This window comes from Gallinula chloropus (assembly GCF_964237585.1).
Source record: "Gallinula chloropus genome assembly, chromosome: 2".
NCBI classification, from domain to species: Eukaryota; Metazoa; Chordata; class Aves; order Gruiformes; family Rallidae; genus Gallinula; species Gallinula chloropus.
Window position 1 is genome coordinate 43,079,124 of NC_140086.1, and position 15,575 is coordinate 43,094,698.

The following is a 15,575-nucleotide window of genomic DNA, read 5'->3' on the forward strand; positions in this document are numbered from 1 at the left end:
TTCTGAACTATGTAGTTTGACAACTTGATACTCTTTTTACAATGAAGAGTGCTGTTTTGGCTTCTGCTGAAGAATGCCAGAGCTATAATCAATATTGTCCTTAACTAACATATCTGTAATGTTTGTCTGTGCTGTGGAAATCCGATTTAAGCATGATTTGCCTCCACACCAAAGTGATTTTATCGTGTCTGTGTATGGTAAAGCATTTTGGCATTTAAAAATATTGGGATGTAAGGAGAATTGTTAGTATATTTTTAGCACGTGTTTATCACCTGTGCGTAATGTTTTCTACGTGTGATTTTTTCCAAGATGACTGTATATTTATTGGTTGTGAACAATATAATATGTGTTTTCAGAGTGTATTTTGAACAAGGGGCTGGAGATCTTCAAATACTTCACTTGTTGCAAAACTGATGAAAGAAAGATGCCACGAGCATTACGTGGGGAGGGTGGGTGGTGGGGTAATCATGTTCCGTTTTCAGTAAAGGGGACAAATGGGCAAACTTAAAAATAGGTCTGTACTTGTTTCCCTGGACAATTTGTAAGCAGACTAAAATAAAAATTTAATGAATTAGAAGCCAGTGAATTATCACATGTTTACTAGACTGATACAAAGGTAATTAAGACTAAATATACTGGATGCTGTAATGGCACTTGATTGGAAAAAATTCCTATTTTATTGTGCTTTCCTTTCAATGCCGAATCTAACTCTGCATCAAATACAACATCTCTCATCCAGCTTCCAAACCTGTTTATACAGATGACAACACCTCAGATGGGATTGGGGAGTTTTGGGAGGGAAATACTCATCTCCTTTATAAGTAACAAAGTCCTGAGGTGGATTGATGGCTGTAGGGATTGAGATTGCTGCTTTGCTAAAAGGAATATCAGAATTATCTGCTGTGTTGTACTCCAAAATCCTACCAGAATACCTTCTATTCTACCTTCTGGAGGTATTTATTAGCGTTTATTAGTGATGATTTCATGGTGTGAAGACTTGGTAGTGAGGGCATAGGCACATGGTGAGAGAAAGTTGTATTGACACTGATAGCAGGTGCTTAGGAAGAGTGTAAAAGCCATGAGACATGAAAAATAGGGTGTGTGAACACATGTCTACCCATGTGTGGGTGTGCAAGATCTCTTTCTTTTTTCTCCTGATGAAAACCTGTGTCTACATTACAAAGGAAACAGCTGGCTTTGTTGTCTGCTTTTCATCAGAATGGAAAAACTCTGCAAGACTCCCTAATTAAACATGGATTTAAACGTGGTCTGGCAGGTCAGGAAGTTTAAAAGTTCTTAAGTTTTTGTGGATTGCTCTCTGTACCTTCAAACATAATTGACTTCCTAATACTTGTTAGACATACTTGGTTGCAGGTCTTTATTCATCCATTGCAGCACAATTAACTGCTCATCTGTTGAAGTAAGACTCCCTGGAAATTTAGTAATGGAAAGGCACAGAACCCAGATTTCATCACAGTTTCAGAAAGCTATTATAAAGCATAAGTCAGCAGGGTAAAAAGAAATTTATTGGTAGCATCACCGCTGTGGAGCTACCCTGGGGAAACAAAAATGCCAGGTGAAAGTGGCATCCTTTTGACTTATACAGGTTGTCAGTATGTGCAGAGATGGAGCTCCTGAGCAACTCCTGCGTGCAAATCCTTTCTGCAAACCAGCCATTAGCAGAGTGCTGGGCCCCTGTACCTATCCTAAGGTGAACTTTACTAATAGAATATTTTTTTCTTAAAGTAGTCAAGTGCTATAAAATGCTATTTTGCAGATGACCAGTCCTGCAATATGAAGTTTTCAGATGAAGTGTATGTATTACAGAGAAGTTGCTAATGGCCATCAGCACCCAGTAGGACTGGATGAATTATTTTTTCTGTGGCTGAGCTAACATTTTAGTATAATAGTGCATATTTGCCATTTGAGGTCATTTCTAATCTGCAAAAGAAAAAGGGGATAAAAACTGTTACCAAAGGAATATTTTTCAATATGTATTTGCAGGCTAATGATAGAGATGGAATGGCAATCCAAAGTGATATTTCTATCTCATTTTTAAAGCTTTTAATAATAAGAAGGATTTTATCTTTTGATCTGAAATTAAGATTGTTTAATTTGCATTTTTGCTTATAGAACAAAGAAAAGTAAAATTATTTCTGTTTCAAATAAACTCCCAACTTCTCCCAAAATTATATTTGAAAAATAACTCCTTTTCTGATCAAAACTGAAAGAATTGCATGTATTTTCTGAAAGATGGAAGTTTTTATTTCCACCTGAAATTTCAACAGAAAAAAAAGTTTGAAACCACAAACAGTTTATAGGGTCTTGGCGTATGGAGATAAAGTAGAAAATAAATAGTGAAGTGTAATAACTTTTATATAGTGGGATGAAAGTGCAGGGTAAAAAGGGAGTTTGAATACTTCTGTGGAATACGGCTGAATTTGTTGGCACAAATCGTCACGTCTAGGAAGAAGACAAGTCTTGGAAGAAGGCTACTTATTACGGCTGATGATTTTTGTTAGACTGTCTTCTGTCAAATCAAACACTTGGCTGTCTGTCTCAAAAAAAGCCAGGACCATTATTAAAATATTTTGCTGTACGAGAAGGTTTTCAAAAAAGCAACACCAGGAAGCAATCATGAGGGCGGTCTGATGATAGACCTGGGACTAAAGGAAATTGCTTAGTACGGGCCAGAAACCTGTTGACTGTATTTATTTTCAATTTCTAAAAGTCTGAAATAGCATCAAACTTCTGCATCTCTTAGACAACTGATTGATCTGTGAAAATAGTCTCGTACTGTGAGGTTGCCATGTATTTGGTAAAATCACTGTTAATTAAGCAAGGAAATGGCAGGAGACATTTTAGGGATACATACCTCCCCTCTGTCTTCCCTTTTTCTATCAGATGAATTTTGTATGGCAAAAAATGCCCTTATTCAAAAATACCTTTATTCAGCTCAAACCCAGCATTAATATGCTGCCCTCTGTAGTAGGTGAGAGGGTATTTCATGTTCTCAAAGCACTTATTTCCTCAGCCTAGTGCTGTTTCTTACTGCTCCGTTTAGTCACAGTGCAAGCAGTGTCCGAGGCAGGGTGAGGTAAGGCACGGACCATACATGCTTGGCAGTGAGTCATGGCACCATCCAAGGAAGGAAGCGCTGCTGGTGTTGCCACTGGCAGCACAATTCCTTCACAGGGCTTAGGTTTATCTAATGTGTCATCTTCCCCTCTTGCCACTCCTCCTCCAACTTCTGCCTTCTTCATTGAAAAAAAAAAAATCAGTGTTTTATATGTAGGCATATAGCTGTTATCTGTGCATCCATATCTTCCTTTTTTCCCTCTTGGGCTTTTCTTTGTTTGCTTGTTCATTTTAATCTCCGAAAGTCCTGTATACCCCCAAAACTCAGTGCTTGCCTCCAGATACATGGATCATGTTGCTTTGGCCTTATGTGAACTACAGGAGGTGTTGCAGTTCTACCCCATATGTGAGTATGCACAGACAGTGCTCCCTGGCACCTGTTTCTTCGTATGGGGTTAGGACCTTGTGTGGTAGGTCTCAGAAATGGATTCATGGTACAGAGTGCTCTGTCCCTAAGTTAATGCTGTTACTACTTTGTTATTTTCACCTGCTTGAATGCCAAACGGTGGCAGCTGCAATTGCACTTTATGCTGAAGCCTGAGAGGTATGTGGGAGAGGTTTCCAAGACACGACTATCAGGCAAAAGTGTTGGTTGGGTTGGGCACAGGCTCAGCATGCACAAAGCAAAAATCTGGACGTGTGGAAAACTTTAGGAACATAGATATGCCTACAGATTTCTGTAGTGTTAAATGGCAGCTGGGCAAGGCCTGGAAAGTGTGTAGCTGGTGTGCAAAATTCTGTTAAATTCTACATATTCTTGAAAAAGAAGCAGGTCTTTCTCTTCACAGTCTTTGTACTAAAAGTATTTTTTCCATGTGTGGCAAACCCCACAGTTCTGATTTCATTCTGGTAAATTAATGTTAAACAGAAAATAAAATACAGTTAAGTCACATAGACCTAATGATAACTCCGTGAACATTGCAGCTGCAACTCAACCTCCTTTAACACTGAACGACCAATATAGAGCTCTTTTTATGAACATACAAGCTTAACTTTTCATACCAGTTCTGGACAGGTGCACACAAGGTTTGAATCCCACCTATGCAAGTAATATTAACAAGTGTCACATATATATCGTGTCAGATTATATTCCCTCAGACAGCTGCTGTACAACACCTTTATAACATTTTTTTTCATTTCTTAGCCAGTATAGAGAAAAAGTAGAAAGGCTTCATAAAGGGATATTTCCCATTTAAATGGCTTAAAAATAATAAATTGGATGGTAGTCAGGACAAGAATCATGCTGTTCTGCAGGAAGCATTTTGGTCTCATAAAACAGCACAGAGCTTACAAATAATTAAAATAATAAGACTGTATCTTTTTATAGCCCTTTTCATTTGGAGGCATCCCAAGGTACTTTACAAAACACATACAGTGAATAGAAATTTCTTTCCTGCTGAAAAAACTGCAGCTACCTATTTTATTATTGAGAAAATCAAAAGAATTTTTTTCTTCTTTAAGTGTAAAGCCAGATAATTTCAGGTAGGTGAATGGCCAGGCTTATAATTAGCCAGTTCCTTTGAAGGTAATGCTGTGTTTTTGCAGAAAACAAGCAGATATGGTTTCCAGACAGTCTGATGTTGGACTTGATAATCCTTATGGGTCCCTTCCAACTCAGTATATTTTATGATTCTATGTTCCCAAGAGCAAAGAGTGGCTCATGACAAGGAAACTGGGTTGGCTTCACTAAGTACAAGGAGCCAGGCAGGAGACAGGATGGAAGAACGCAATGTTTTGATAAAAGGGCATGAAAAGAGCTCATGGAGAGGAATTGCTGACAGCACCTTTATTTTGTTAAGGCAATTCAAAGGTTGAGGCACCTACAGAGGTATTGCTGAAGAAGTGGCATCTTCTGGTCTTGTACCCATCACAGAAAATGTAGCTGCAAGTCTTGATTTTCACTTCTTCCTACTCAAAAAGCTTTGGTTCCTACACCCCACACCAGTGAGGATGACTTTCAGTATTGGGTATTGCTGATTAAGCAGCTGATAATGGTAGGAAGACCTTGGGTATATGGCTATTGCCATTGTCAGGTAAGAAGATGGAGTAATACTGTTTGCATCCTTAAGATTTTAGTGATATATTTTCCCTGTTGGACTCTCAGAGGGTCATTCATCCTTGCTGTGCATTTGGGACCCATAAATATTACCTGTATCTTCAAATATAAATCTGAAACTCCACTCAATCCTGCCTTTGAGGAATAACATTCCATTATTTGGAGGGATGGAGAAGAGCACATGTACTAGCAGGATTAGATAGTCAGTCTTTTCCCTGTTGATATTTTCCATGAATAACATGCATTCTGGTAACTAAATGTACTACTTAGGAGATTTTTATTTTATGATATTAGTGTGGTATGAGATTGCCAGATGGTTCCCTCTTGGCTTTGGACATGGAAGAAGGATTCATATGGGAATATATAGGGAATTTTTCTTTATGGGGGAAATTTGCTTACTGAAGTGTAGTAAGCAGCTCATGAATTGTTAATTTTTTTTTTAAATTATCTTGCTGACTTTCAATACATGATCTTCAAATACCTCATTTTGCACTGGTCTGAAATAGGAACTCTCTGTTTCTTGACCCCACCCTTCTGTATTTGTCTGGCACACCTTCTTCCTCATCTCGGGGCAGGTATGTCTTGTCCTGTGCCTTGTTATAGCCCTGCCAGTAATAAAAAGAGTGTTGTGTAGCGATGAAGTAGTCTTAGATCACTTTCATTGGATTGTTATTTGTAAGCCTTGTGTATATTCCTAACATGTGCTATACCTTTGGCATGAAGGCACTTCATAGGTGTTTTTCTGAGTAACACAATATTCTTGTAGTTACATACACTAGAAAAATAGTGTCCGACATCACGCTTCAAAATATTTATCAGTGATGTTAACAGTCAGTGAGAAAGCAGGAGGGCAAATGTGGGTTTGACACGTAGTTGTTCTGTTAAATCTGGGTTCAGACATGTTACATTTCCCCTCTGCCCAGTAATTTGTCTCTGCTTCTGCAGTAGGAGTGCACTGATCTTGCTGGAGCAACAGTCCAGTTTGACACGGTGAATCCTCCAAACTTTTGTGGCTTTTTTGATTAAGTCATTACCAGTCTGTTCTTTGTCCTCAGTGGAGGTAGAAACACTTGTGTAGCAAGCGTAAGGTGAATTCCCTTGGTAGATACGCAGAAATGAGCAGATAAGAAAGGGCTTCTGCTCTGAGTTTTATCCATATTTTTTCAACTTAGTAAAACAAGCTAAGCTGGATGCTTGAGATCTTCCTGCAAATTCCCATAACATTTTTTCCCTTGTCAGCTAATCTTTTCTGCTCTTTCTCTCTTAGCAGATACCCGTTTTTGTTTGCTCCCACTCCACCCGGATCAGCTGCACGCAGTGGAACCAAGCACTGCATTAGGCGTGCCTAAATGCTACACTTGTTTTTTCAGGGCTGATAAATGTTCTCTTTCCCATTTTCAATTTTCTGGTTGACAGCTTGCCAGGAACTTTCTTTAGTGAACACTAACTTATTGCTAATTATGACAGTTGACAGAAAGTGTTCCTGCCCATGCTTTCATTTCTGTAAACAGCAAACAAAGCTCACCACATCCCAGTAATTAGCATACATTGATGCACTAGGATGCAACCATGAGAACAGTACATATCACTAGGAAGTATTGTTTTGTCAAAACTGAATTTCTCTGTAAATGTATTTACTCTGATAAAACTTTTTTAGGGGAGGTTTCTAAGGGAAGGGTGTAATTTCTTCTGAAAATAAACACAACATCTTCCAGAAGGGCTGCAGGTCAGGTGCTGCGTGCTTACTGGGGATGCAGGAGACAGAGTTTAGCATGGCTGGAAAGGTGTATTCAGGGACCATAACTTGGATCTCTCATGAACTACTAGAAACTGGCTTCACCTCTGGACTAAATTAAATCTTCTGGCATTCACTTTCCAGTTGTGCAGACCTCTGCTCTAGAGAGATGTGATACCACAGGGAAAAGGTGGCTCTTGCCATGGGGAAGAGGACCTGTATGGGGGCTGTATTGGGTTGACCCTAGCTGGAGGCCAGGTGACCACTAAAGTCATTCTATCACTCCTCTCCTCAGCTGGGCAGGGAAAAGAAAATATAATGAAAGGCTCATGGGTGAAGATAAGGACAGGAAGAAATCATTCAGCAGTTACTGCTATGGGCAAAACTACTTAACAACAACAACAACAAAAAAGCATCTAATTTCGTACTCAATCACAACAGAGTTGAATACTGAGAAATAAAAACAAATCTTAAAACACCTTCCCCCACCCCTCCCTTCTTGCCCAGCTTAACTTTGGTCCCAATTTTCTCTGCTTCTTGCCGCTGAACAGCACAGGGGCAACACAAAGACAGGGAATGGGTGTTGTGATCAGTTCATCGCAAGTTGTGCCTGCCACTCCTTCCTTCTCAGGGGGAGGGCTCCTCACACTCTTCCCCTGCTCCCGTGTGGGATCCCTCCCACAGGAGACAGTCCTCCATGAACTTCTCTAATGTGAGTCCTTCCCATGGGCTACAGTTCTTAATGAACTGCTCCAACATGGGTTCCTTCCATGGGATGCAGACCTTCAGGACCAGACTGCTCCAGTGTGGGTACCAGGAGCTTGGAATCTCTCCCCCGATGCCTGGAGCACCTCTTCCCTCTCCTTCTTCACTGGCCTGGTGTCTGCAGTTTCTCACATATTCTCACTCCTCTCTGGCAGCAAAAAATGCTGCTAGGTTGTTTTTGTTTTTTTTTTTTTCTTTCCTAACTCTGTTATCCCAGGGGTGCTACCACCACCACTGATTGGGTTAGCCTTGGCCAGCAGCAGGTCCATCTTGGATCTTCTAGCAGCTTCTCACAAAAACTGTTCCTGAAGCCTCCTCCCCCTCCAACCTCGCCATGCAAACTCAAAATAGGGGCTTCAGATAAGCTATGTTGTCACAAGGGGCTGTGAAAGCAGGACACTCAGCCTTTTAGCTGGGCTCCTGGGAGAGTGGGGCCTGCCCAGGCATTGTCAGATCTGCTGTGTTAGACCCAGATACCCAAGGCCATGTTTGGCAAGGAGCAGAAGAGGGACAACAACACAAGTTGAATACAGCTTTGCTCGAGGAAGAGCTCAAGGCTCAAGATGGGAGCCAGCTGCATGAGTGTCTTGCCAGGCGTGGGAGGCTTGTCAGGTCTGTATTTGAGGATTTTTCCCTCTCTCCCTGCACATTTTCAAGTGGTCTTGGCTTTGTTGCTACAAATTGAATTCTCATTTTTCAGACTGCTTGAGCAGCTGCTTTCAGTTAAAGAGTCATCCACTTTTTACAGTTCTCTATTTCCTTACTCTCTGCTCTGTTACTAAGAGTTCCTGTAGGCAATGCTTTGATTTATCTGAGATTTGATCATGTAAGAATTCATGTTTCAGTGTATCATGTGCCAAAGCACAGGGTGTTGGGCAGAAGTGAATGTGCAGATGCTAGATCTGTTTCACACCATATTGTTAATTTGCTTTCAACAAGTAAAGCTAAATAGTATCCATGGGAAACTTGAATTGGTGGAAACTGGCTGTGAATTCCAAATTTCCTTTTATCAGAAGCTATTGGTATATTTGTAGCACTTACAAAAAGAAATAACTGATAAGGTTTTGTCTACCTCTTCAATTAGCTCCAGGAGTGAAAAGATGATCCTGAAGGTATCCTGAACCAGCATTTGGCAAACTGGAGGTTGTTCACAGACCCTGTTACTGGTACTTGTTGGAAGATCAAAGAAATCAGGTGGGCAAAATTTGCAAGATAGTTTCAAGCAAGAGTAATTTGGAAATGCTAAACCAGCTGACTCCTTCAAGGATTTGAGTGCCAGTATGTTTTAAAAATAACACTGAAGGCGTATCTGCATATTCAGATACCTTTACAAAGATGGTCTATAGGATTTAAGTAATTTCACAGCTGTAATGGTACCACCTCTTGGTGGCTGAAGAAACTGTCTTGCTACATATCTGACTGTACTGAGCAGGTCAGACCTGAAGCCCTCTACTTGGGGTATGTGGCTGCAGACAGATTTGGTTGGAAGAGCAAACCAAGATCTAATATGAGGGAAATGTAGAGACTGAACTGCAAGACAGCTTGGTTCTACACATGACAATCTTGCAAGACTTAGGTACTGCAGTGATGGGGTGGAGGTAAGTGGGATTCTAGAAAAATCATCCAGCTCTGATGATTTAAAACATGATATTTTAAGTAACTCAATTAGCACTAGAAATGAGTGTGAGGATATAGCTAGCACATGATGGGATAAAAAATGGTGTATGTTGTTTTTGTATAACATTAATTCCACCCAGAATACTTATAGAGCATGAATTCGCTGTGTAGGATAAATTGTGATTCAAAAACGTTTGAAATACAACAGAAATTCTCTTCTGCAGTTCATGCTTGGGACTGATATGGTGCTTGAAAATAGTTTCGGTAATTGCTTGAGAGAAACAAACACAATTTATTCCTCTTAAGAAATTACTGAAATAAAATGACAGCCTATCATGCAGTTAACTACCTTGATATTTTTTTAAAATCCAGTAAGGCACACATCTCCTTGAGGGCTCCTTCTGGTGTTTATTCTCCCAAATGTTGATGAGTTATTTAGTTTACCATACTTCTTTTTATATAGAGCTTCAAAACTGAAATTTTCATCCATTTTCTGCCTCCTTTGCAAGTGTTTCTGCCGTATTTTGTGGATGGATTAAACAGCTCAAATGGGCCATATGTTTAATCTTTGGCCTTTCCAAGCACTGAGGTGGCCATAGTTAAGATAGCTAAGTTACCCATTTTGGGTAACCCTCAATTCTTTTGTAGTCATGCTATCATGGAATCATAGAATGGTTGTGTTGGAAGTGACATCAAAGATCATCTAATTCCAACATGCCCAAAGCCCCATCCGATCTGGCCTTGAACAGTGACAGGGAGGGGGCAGCCGCAGCTTCTCTGGGCAGCCTGTTCAAGGGCCTCACGACCCTCACAGGGAAGAATTTCTTCCTAATATCTAAGCTAAATCTACCCTCTTTTAGTTTAAACCCATTACTTCTTATTCTATCTCTGATAAGTTAAGATCATGGAACAGATCCTCCTAGAAGCTATGCTGAGACACAGGGAGGACAGGGAGATGATTTGTGACAGCCAGCATGGCTTTACTAGGTAAAAGTCCTGCCTGACCAATCTAGTGGTTTCTACAGTGGAGTAATTTGTCAGTGGACAAAGGAAGAGCTATGGATGTCATTTATCTGGATTTCTACAAGGCTTTTGACACAGTCCTCCACAAAATCTTTCTCTCTAAGTAGGCGAGATATGGATTTGATGGTTGGACTGTTCAGTGGATAAGAAATTGTCTGTATGGTCTCATGCAGAGGGTGGTGGTCAATGGCTCCAAGTCCAGATGGAAGACAGGGACAAGCAGAGTTCCTCAAGGATCTGTGCTGGGACTGGTGCTGTTTAACATCTTTATTAATGATATTGACAGTGGGATTGAGTGCCTCAGGCAAGTTTGCTTATTACACCAAGCTGAGTGGTGAGGTTAATGTGCCAGAGGGATGGGATGCCATCCAGAGGGACCTGGACAGGCTGGAGAAGTGGGGTCCAGGTGAACCTCATGAGGTTCAACAGAGACAAGTACAGGGTCCTGCACCTGGGTCAGGAAAACCTCCATTGTCCATTCAGGTTAGGAGATGATGTGCTGGAAAGCAGCCCTGAGGAAAAGGACTTGGGAGTACTCATGGATGAGAAGCTGGACATGAGCCACCAATGTGCATCTGCAGCCCAGAAGACCAACCACATCCTGGGCTGCATCAAAAGAAGTGTGGGCAGCAGATGGAGAGAGGTGATTCTGCCCCTCTACTCTGCTCTGGTGAGACTTCACCTGAAGTACTGAGCCCTGAACACAAGAAGGACATAGACCTGTTGAAGCATGTCCAGAAGAGGGCCACAAAAATAATCAGAGAGCTGGAGCACTTCTTCTATAAAGACAGGCTGAGAGTTGGGCTTGTTCAGCTTGGAGAAGAGAAGGCTCTGGGGGTACCTAAGTAGTGGCCTTCCAATACCTGAGAGGTGCCTATAAGAAAGCTGGGGAAGAACTGTTCATGAGGGCATGTAGCAATAGGACAAGGGGTAATGGTTTTAAACTAGAAAAGGGGAGATTTAGGTTGGATATTAGGAAAAAATTCTTCAATATGAGGGTGATAGATCACTGGGACAGGTTGCCCAGAGAGGTAGTGGAGGCCCCATCCCTGGGGATATTCAAGCTCAGGCTTGACGGGGCTCTGAGCAACCTGATCTAGTGGTGATCTCCCTGCTTACAGCAGGGGTGGTTGTACTTGATGACCTCTAAAGGTCCCTTCCAATCTGATTTTGTGATTCAATAAACAGTCCCTCTCCATTTCTCTTGTAGGCCCCTTCAGGGACTGGCAGGCTGCAATAAGGTCTTCCTGGAACCTTCTCTTCTCCAGGCTGAACAAGCCCAATTCTCTCAGTTTGTCTTCATAGGAGACATTCCCCAGCCTATGGGGCCCTTCTATCATCTCTATGGCCCTCCTCTGGACTTAGTCCAATAGGTCAGTAGCTTTCTCGCACTGGGGACCACAGACCTCGACACCATACTCTATGTGAGGTCTCATGAGAGCAGAGTAGAGGGGCAGAATCACCTCCCTTGACCTGCCAGGGTCACACTCTTTTTGTTGCAGCCCAGGATACAGTGGGCTTCCTGGGCTGCAAGTACAAATTGCTGGCTCATGTCCAACTTTACACCAACCAACACCCCCAACTCCTTCTCCTTGGGGCTGCTCTCAGCCCATTCTCTTCCCAGTTTGTAGTTGTGATTGGGATTTCCCTGACCCCTGTGCAGGACCTTGCACTTGTCCTTGTTGAACTTCATGCTGTTTACATGGGCCCATCACTCATGCCTGTCAAGGTCCCTCTGGATGGCATCCCTACCCTCCAGTTTGTCAACCCCCACAGAGCTTGGTGGTGGTAAACTTCCTGAAGTTGGAATTGATCCCACTGTCCCCGTGGACAGCAAATATATTAAACAGCATCAGTCCCCCTGTTGACCCTGGAGGAACATCACTTGTCACTAGTCTCAATTTGGACATTGGGCCATTGACTGCAACTCTGAGAGTGACCATCCAGCTAATTCCTTCTCCACTAAGAGTTGCATCCATCACATCAATGTCTCTCCAAGTTAAAAAAGCAAGGATGTTGTTCAGGACAGCGTCAAATGCTTCACACAAGTCCAGATAGAGGACATTTATCACTTCTCTTACTCATCAGTGCCATAACCACGTTATAGAATGCCACCAAATATGTCAGGGACAATTTGCCCTTAATGAGACCATGTTAGCTATCACAAATCACCTCGTTATTTTCCATGAGCATATTTTCCAGGAGGATCTGCTCCATGATCTTGCCAGGCACAGAAACAAGGCTGACTTATGAACTCTTTAGTTTTATAACATCTCTCACATTTGGCTTAATATAGTGTATAAGAATTTTGATGTAGGATTCAGAAGGTAGCTGTTAGAAAACATTCAGAGTTTCTTACAAAAACCTTCCTTGAGACTGAAGATTTTAAAAAATCTTATATTCCTTACCTCACCATTAAGATGTGTATGTGCAAATGTGAACATAAAGATATGGGTAAGCTGATGGAAATCATGTAAGTCAGACATATTGTAAAGAATTGAACATCATAGAAACACCTAGAATTAAGGTGAACACCTTATTTTTTCATTAAAAAATAAATCTCTGTAGGGTCTACTAAACTGTGCCAGAGGAATATAGGGATTAATGCTTTTTAAAAATGGGCAACACGCTCTTTTAAACCAGAATATGGTTCTCATGCTTATAATGAGAAGTTTCTAACTATCTTATATAGAAGCTACACTACTTTGCCTTCTTTTTCTATTGATTATTTGCTTTTAAACAATATACACAACTGGGCAACCAAAGGATCATCCAAACAATTGACAAAATCTTAGAACAGTTTGTCAACTACGCAGAGCAAACAACGGGTACTAAGAAACACCTTCAACACAAACCTGTGGTTCAGTAGCAGAAATTTTTCCACTTTTATTCGTTATGATAATATGTATCTCCTGACAAACATTATTTACTCAAACATTTGCTTATACTTTGGTGTAGGATTTTTTTTTCTGTGATCTGTACCATCAATGTTATTGGGATGTTGGCCCAATGAAGGGAACAGCAAAGGGAATGTTTCTCTTAACCCTTTTCATGTTTTTATTTATAAAATTCCTGTTCTTCATGAGGACAAATTAAAAAAAAAATCTTATCAAAGCCAAAATGAGGCCTCCAAATAGGTGAAGGGAGTGGAATATAAGAGAACAATATGATTAATGCAGGAAAAATCTTACAGAGGAAAGTCACAGTCATATCTCCAGGGATTTTTTATTTTGGGGCAGTAGAGCTTATCACTGACTGTGTTTGTGATATTGCTTGTGATTTTTTTTTTACAGGATCAAAATGTTACTTTAATTTATGTGAATCATTACTCTGTTATTTAAAACTCCTGGACCAAAAAAAAAAAAAAAACAACCCTCAAACTTGTGAGGACTTTGTCAAAATAATTCAGGCTCTAAACTCTTCGTCCAGGATTTGAGAGCTTTACTTATTCCTCCCCTGCTCAACAAAATACAGAATCCAATTGAATTTATTATCTCCTAAGAATAATTGAATTTTAATCTCTACTTTATGGGGTAGTTCATCTTAGATTATGGTAATTCTGTACTATAACTTGTTAATTTTAATTTACATAGGATTTATTCTGACCAAATAAATCAGAATGCTAAATTGAACGTTAATTTTATAATGTAAATTAAAAATGCTAACATGATCATTTACAGTTAAAGTTTATTTTGAGAGTAGATTACAGCCTCAGTACTTTTTGGGGGGGTTGTTTACCTGTTTGAAATGCATTAAAGGCTTAGCTTCTTGCCTTTGTTAAGAAAGTAAATTTTCGCTCTTACTTTTGCTATTGGACACTATAGAAGTCTAAAAGTAAGTGATTTGGATGCTATTTCTCCTTCTGGAATTAAAAAAAATTCCTAAACACAAACAGATGAAACTAGGACAGTGAAGGGTCTGGAGGGGAAGTCTTATGAGGAGATGCTGAAGTCTCTTGGTTTGTTCAGCCTGGAGAAGAGGAGGCTGAGGGGAAACATCATCGCAGTCTATGGCTTCCTGACGAGGGGGAGCAAAGGGGCAGATGTCAATTTCCTCTCTTTGGTGACCAGCGACAGAGCCCGAGGGAACAACATGAAGCTGAAACAGAGGAGGTTTAGGTTGGATATTAGGAAGAGGTTCTTTCCTGAGAGGGTGGTTGGGCACTGGAACAGGCTTCCCTGGGAAGTGGTCACAGCACTGAGCTTGACTGAGTTCAAGAAGTGTCTGGACAATGTGCTCAGTCCCATGCTCTGTCTTGGCTCATCCTGTGTGGACCCAGGAGTTGGTCTTGATGATCCTTATGGATCCTTTCTAACTCATGAGATTCTATGTTCTATGATAAGCTTCTGCTGAAAATGGTTATACCTCTGCAAACCCATAAGTATGAGACCATGTTGGTCAATGCCCCACTGAAGACTAAGGCGCTTTATGCTTAAAATTGGTATACATCAGAGTGTGGTAAATTAACCAGGGCTCAAATCTGCACCCACCTGAGCACATAGGTGTGGTCCTTAACTCAATTTGGGTGCTTTTTTTTTCTGTCACCCTCATGATTACTGTATGGATATACTTTTTGAGTAGAATTTAAACTTTTGTTAAAGATGACAGAAATAAATCAAGTTGACTGTCTTGTTACTGTCTATGTATGGGGCTAAAAACAAGAGGAATGTGTAAACTGATTGTCAATATGGAAAGTATTACACCAGCAAACATGGAGTGACACACAACTGACTGTGCTATCAGTTTTCAGAAAAACGCTTGTAATTTAAGGTTATATGAACAAATTTCCCATCTGGTTTTCTTATCAGAGTTTGCCTGAGAATGGGTTTTTGTAAAGTGCTTAATCTGGCATGGAAAGCTTTAAAATCATTCTCCCATATTTAACAAGCATGAGACATGGCTGATGGGTTCATCATAATTAGCTTGATTGGAGACCAGGATGTATTCTCAAAAGCTAACTTTAGTCTGCTTGGGCTCACTGGCTCAGGCTTCCTCGAGACAACAGAAGCAGAGACACTCTCACCCACCCATGGAAGAACATACCTCCCTCCTCGGGCTGCTAGAGCAATACAAGGACACTGAGCTCACATTAGCCTTGGCCTGCTTTTGTGCACAGTCTGAAGGTGAGGAGCAGAGCTGCCATCTCTAGGAGGGCAAAATTCTGACAGATGCAAGGCCACCTGCTGTTCATGCCTAAAGAAGAAAGCGATTAAGTGCAAACTGTCAGAGCTAGTATCACTG